This window comes from Microtus oregoni, unplaced genomic scaffold (assembly GCF_018167655.1).
Source record: "Microtus oregoni isolate MIOR12 unplaced genomic scaffold, Mior012 000018F_ref0000195, whole genome shotgun sequence".
Taxonomy (NCBI): Eukaryota; Metazoa; Chordata; class Mammalia; order Rodentia; family Cricetidae; genus Microtus; species Microtus oregoni.
Window position 1 is genome coordinate 41349808 of NW_024543077.1, and position 6785 is coordinate 41356592.

Below are 6785 nucleotides of genomic sequence, written 5' to 3' on the forward strand. Positions count from 1 at the left end.
TGATTTGGTTCAAAGCAGAAGTCTCGTTACTGTATTTGGTTTTCTTATATTGCATCTAAGTTACAGGTACAACAATTTAAAACTTCCTAATGTTTCTAAAGGAATAAAAAATAAACATGTACATCGTATATATTTTCTCAAATAATAGGGAAATGTACCACTTGCCATTCAGGAGCAACAGTAAAAACAATCAGGATTTTTTGTTAATTTGTACTGTTTGCAATTTTTGACATCTGGAATAATTATGCTTGCTATTTTACTTTTCTTTTCAATATTTAAAATGCATAATTTGAATTTATATTATTTATCATATAATTCATATTTTCTATCTACCCAATATTTTTTCATGATTATTAGCTTGTGGTTAATTTAAAAAAAATTAAATAATACATAAGTAAGTTTTCAAAAAGGTATAAAAAGTTTAAGGGATAATATATATTATTTCAGCACATCATTTCCCCTTTGGTTAAATTGTTTTTGTTTTCAGGCTATTTAATACAATTAGTAATTAATTGTGCACCAAATATTATATGCGATTTAAAATATTTAATGCAGTTTTTGTTTTTAGTTTATAGAATGTGAAAATCAACCTCATAATTTTTAAACTGCTTTTAAAGTTTCTCTACTTAAATTAGGAAGTGGAAAAATACAAAATATTAAGACATTTCTCTCTCAGTATGCTCAACGTTCAGAAGCTGTCCCACACTTTCCCCACTAGCACACATGGTGTGCAAATGTACTGAAGGGGGTACAACTCTCTATTCTGAATAAATCTAGTGTAGCAACACAGAGTTCACTTCCTATTCTCTAAGTCATTCATATCCACCCTGCATGTATGTATATAACTAGTCTGCTTATTCCACTCTTTCATTACAAGCTTCTGTGGGTTTTGTGCTTGAGAATGCTGCCGTTCATTTCATTTTGTATTTCTTATTTGCCTTTAGAATAATAACTCTTTTTAAACTCTTTTGCCTTGTATCTCTTGCTTTTCAATATTTCATTATAAACCGTCCCAACATTTCCAAACTTTTTGAAGTATTTTAGAACCCTTGAAAATCCAAAATGCTTACATATGGTACTCATTCTACCCTTGTCTTCCACATACAAATCCTCTATCAACTCGTGCATACCTTTAACTGTACTCAGTAGTAGGCACCTTTTCTCTTACTGTATGTGGCCACAGGTGTTATGTGGGATTTACAACCATCATCCACTCTGTCAGAAAATTCTGATTGTCTTATTTGCCTCCATGTGTCAAATAATTTCAGGTTCAGTAATATATACACAAAAAGATAAATCAGCAAAGTTACTGCTAAAGGAATTTGACTTCAAGTTGTGTTTTTGCAGCATTAAATATTTCTGGTGTTCAAATTTCAGTCTCAAAGCCGGGCGCTGGTGGTGCACGCCTTTAATCCCAGCACTCGGGAGGCAGAGGCAGGCGGATCTCTGTGAGTTCGAGACCAGCCTGGTCTACAGAGCTAGTTCCAGGACAGGCTCCAAAGCCACAGAGAAACCCTGTCTCGAAAAACCAAAAAAAAAAAATTCAGTCTCAAATATAGATGCAAATTGGGAAGGTTTGAGCCAAACTTGGACTTCCTGAAGAATTTTTGACAAGAATAGGAATAAGTAAAAAAAAAGAATATAAACTTGTTATAACTGAAACTCAAAATGTACAAAAACTTTTAGTAAAAGTTGGCAGTGCTAAACTGTTATTTAATGGTCATAAAATTTGTTTACAAAGATCTTTTCTTCTTCATTACACCACACAAACACTACATAATTCATTGAGCCATGCTTCCTCACCTAATTTTCACGTAGTACTATATACGTAGACACTGACAAAACCCTACAGCCAGATCATTTTCTTGAAGATCACTATGTATGATATGAGCAAGATCTACTTGACAGATATCGCCATGAAAGGTGCCATTGTCACAAAATAAGAAATGAATAAGATAAAATGTGACTTTTGCTTTGGTTTTATTGTGTTTGATTGTGTGATGTGGGAAGCAGGTGTGGCATACAGAGTCTTTCCATATTGCAATATGTTTTGGGGAATTTCACACCATTGCAATGAAAATGTCTGTTTCTGAATAGAAATACTTTAAAAATATTTAAAAAATACTTGATAAAACAACATTGGCAGATGTTTTGCTTTTCTACTTGTACAGAAATCTTACTTCTGTTTTAATTGGGAAGTATCAATGTTACTTTTGTAAGAGAATATCATCAGTGTATGTTGTATTCATATATAAAATTTCCAACTAACTAATAATTGATATAAATAAATATTTTAAATGAAAAACACATCAATTTTTTCTCATTTATCAAATTTCCCACTTTAATCCAAGGGTTAAATGAGGGAGATTGGAAATTCACATATCTATCCAGACATACTTACAGTTTTCTTTGTAGCTTATTTTGATTATTGCTTGTTGAATCTCTGGTTTAATTCATGCTAGAATAATCAGTTTTTCATTGTACTTTTTTGCCAGTTTCTGCACACACAAGCATCACATCCCACAAAGCATCATTAAAGGATGTAGCAGCCATCCTTTTTTCCTGTTTGAAAATTTTCAAATAATTAACTTCTACTAACAAATGGAGTTCAAAGTGGAAAATATAAAATATTAGCAGTCACACATGAAATATTAAAAAATTTACAAAACTGTTAGACCTAATTTTAGCACTCGGGAGGCAGAGGCAGGTGGATCTCTGTGAGTTTGAGACCAGCTGGTCTACAAAGCTAGTTCCAGGACATGCTCCAAAGCCACAGTAAAACCCTGTCTCGAAAAACCAAAAAAAAAAAAACTGTTAGACCTTCTTACTAAATACTATAATTTTTGTATTGACTGAAGATATTTAAGCTTTGTAAATAGCATAGCCTGTGAAACCATGAAATTCTTAGATGTTAATATTGTAATACCAAATAATGTAATATCTCAATATGAATAATGCATCCAGAAGCATATTGAGCTGGTAAATTAAATCAACTCAAATATAGGAAACAAAAGTAGAATAGGATAAGTAAATTCAAAAATCATTTTATTGCCAAAATATATAAACTGAAATAGAAAATATGCTAATAGGTCCCAAATAATTTTAGATACTTTTCTCACTGATGTTAATTCTTAATAATCATGCTCTTTTTATAACTTCAAGTCACATGTACAATTCAGTGTTGTTTCTTCAATATTTTGATCATTTATCTATATAGTTAGTTAGATTTTATGATATATGAATTCTAGTTCTTATATTTGTAAAATAGATAATTACATGGGGCACAGACTATCATTACTCTATAAGTAGCTCAATAAAAATCTACTACTACTAGACTCACTAAAGATTGTATTTAAGATGATAATGTGTTTATTGATATTAGCAATATTTTCTGCTATATTAACTTTCATATTTAAAAGGATTGTATAGTTTGCCTTCAAAAGACATAGTAATATCATCTTAAAGCCAACACAAAAAACAACAGAGAACCATTTACTTTGACATGTATCCAAAATAGAACCATGCAAAACATATCTCACCTTTATACATAGGCATGAGACAGACAATGATAAATAAAATTGTTTTTCTAAGTTTCAGTATGAATTTATTTAAAAAGAGTTTAATCAATTTCTAACACATATTTCACAGTGTGCTGTTTAAGTAGCATACAGTCTCTGCTCTGGGAATAAATTCTTTCCCAAGTCACTTTTTAATTGGTGGGAATATGTTTCCCTGTGAATCAAGAAGCCTAACAAAGCAAAATAAAACAAGAAAAAGAACTATTTGAGTAAGCTACTATTTTCTATAGTTTAAATATTATGTTTTTTTATTTGTGATTATGAATACCAGGAATAGAGGAACATTACTACAAAGTGAGCAGTTGGAAAGTTGAGGCAGGAGAACTGTGAGTTGAAGCCATCTAGGGCTTCATAGTAAGGCTTTGTTTCTTAGTAAGTAAATTAATCAATAGATCAATTGATAAATTTTTTTTCACTTCTCAGAAGAGAAATATAAATAATGAAATCCCAGAAATTGATAACTATTTCATTTATTTAATTGTATTAATCCTTTGGGAGGTTAAGTCCTGTCTGTAGTCTGGACTGACTGGTGCTCCCTATGTAGATTCATAAGGCCTCAGCATTGTGATGATCTGCCTGCTTCTGCCTCCCATTTCTTAGATTAGTGGCAAACAGAAAAACACTCTACTATACACACATTTTTATATAATAATATTAAGAAATAGTGACAAATTCTGGATTTATAATGCAGTCTTGTAGATAACACTAAATGCACAAGAGGTCCTTAATCATTGGCCACCACTGAAATCCTCAACATTTCTCCCAGTTCTGAACTGTCATTCATCACGTTCACTTTATTGGTCCAAAAACTATATGAAGGAAGGAAACCTCACTTTTCTCCCTTTAGTGTGTAAACTGGGGAAGTGATACAGACTTTTCCAGGGATAATTACTCCTCTAAAAGGTAGATTGATAATGGCAGCAGTGAAGGTGAGAATAGGAAGTGTCATTCTTTCTCAATTTATTAATCAGCAATTGTGCTAATATGTACCAACCCAGAATTCTACATGCTTCCCTACTAAGGTCTCCTAAGGTAGATTGTGAAGTACTATTACTGATTTCTGTAGAGTCCTTCAGATGCCCCATCAGAACACACATATAGTGGAGGAGAATACTAAAACAACACATAAGATCTTATAATATTAATACAGGCATAATATTTTAGAATAGAAAAATAAAAAGAAGTACTTTAGAATCACAAACATTCAACATGCCCCTTGCACTATTTGATATTTGGTTACAGTTTTGGGGAATAATTCCACTGTAACTATAACCATTAAAATGTTTATGTAATACAAATCATTATTGTTAAAATGTATATTTAATCCACTACATAATGATGACAAGAATCTTCATTTTTTTTTAAAGTTTTACTTTATTTGTGTGTACAAGTGCGTTCCTGCGATGTCTTGGAGGACAGAGGGGGACACTTGAGCACCTGGAGCTGCAGATACATGTGAGTGTATGCTAAAACACCCATCACTTTGAAGGAAACATCAGCCTGATGAGAACCACTCATAAATTTTTAGTCTTTCAGAAGCAGAGACTAATGCCAAATTCTTCTGTTGGTGCAAACCCTGGTGCTGGTCAGTCAGTACTCTGCGGATAACTGACATCACTGGAGTTTTTTCCGTCATATAAGTATTTGAACTTTTTTCTTGTGGAAACCGTCCTTACTTCTACCCAAACGTTTTCTAGCATGAGAAGAACATTGAAAATAAAGGGATATCTCACTTTCTATTTTATCCCACTCTGTCTGATGTAGCTAAGAAGTGGATTATTTTATGGTTTTCCTTATTATATTGCATTCTTAGTGATAGTATACTCTTGCTGGTACTCATTCTACTACATTTTAGTAGTGTCATTGAGATTATTGATGATTTATTTATTATTAGATTTTGTATCACCTGGAGTAGACTTCATAACATTTGTCATTTGTGTGATTACCATATTTCTGCTGTCTTTATATAGACAAAAAGCAATAACACATTGTGTTTCCAATATATCTTATGGCTCTACAAATAAACATGCTTGGAACTGGCTGATTACACTGATTTACAGAACACATTTAGATAATTTATAAATTACAAAATATATTGGATGCCCAAATCTCATTGTTAGGTCATCATGTATCTGAATTTATTTCATCCTGTTGCAAGAATCTTTTTTGTAGGAACAGAATACTAAATAATAGGTTTAATTGTTAAATATGAAGATAAAAATATCACCAGAAAGTTTTCTAAAATTATCAGAGGATCTATACCCATGGGGTATTTGAAAAATTGCTGCCTAAAGAAGACAACAACAATAAACAAGGAAACATGGGAAGGGGAGAGTTTCATTGGGCCTTAAACATAGAAAAAAACCTAGTGGAAACTAATGAATACTGAGTGCATGAGAAAGAGTCTCCTCCAAGAAGAGCAAACATGTTTTTATCCAGTACCATGTGGAAATCATACAAATAAATTTATATTATCTGAACAAGTTGTGCACATACATATAATATATAATTATATGCATATGGCATGTGTAATGTATAACAGTTAAAGAAACAGGTGGCAAATTTTAATAATAATCATATAGAAATGGCTTAGAGAAAGCAAAGAGAAGAAATAATTTAAATATATTATGATTTTAAAATAAATATATTTGAAAAGAATTTATTACTCATACCTTCATTAACAGTGAATTTGAATTTGATATTTCCATTTATTAAAACAATAATTATCAAAAAATCCATCAAGGGGTTATTGCAACTCTAAATATCTAGGCAACAAGCACCAGGTCACCCAAGTTCATAAAAGGAACACTGCTATAGCTACAATCACATAATGGCCTTCACACAACAATATTGGTGACTTCAGTTTTCCATTCTTGACAAGATACAGATCTCTTAGATAAAACCTAAACTGGGAAGTTCTGGAGTTAAATGAAATCATAAACTAAGCAAAACTAAGGATAAGAAGGCAAACATCTCTCCAAACATAGAAGAATATATCTTCTTCATAGCACTTTATAGAACTTTTTCTAAAATGATGTGTGTGTGTGTGTGTGTGCTTGTATGTATGTGTGTTTGTATGTGTGTGTGTGCATGTGGGCATGTATTCATATGTATGAGTGTGTGTGTGTGTGTGTGTGTGTGTGTGTGTACAGGAACATATATAACCTACCACTTCATAATAGATCATAAGACCGGTGTTGACCCGGC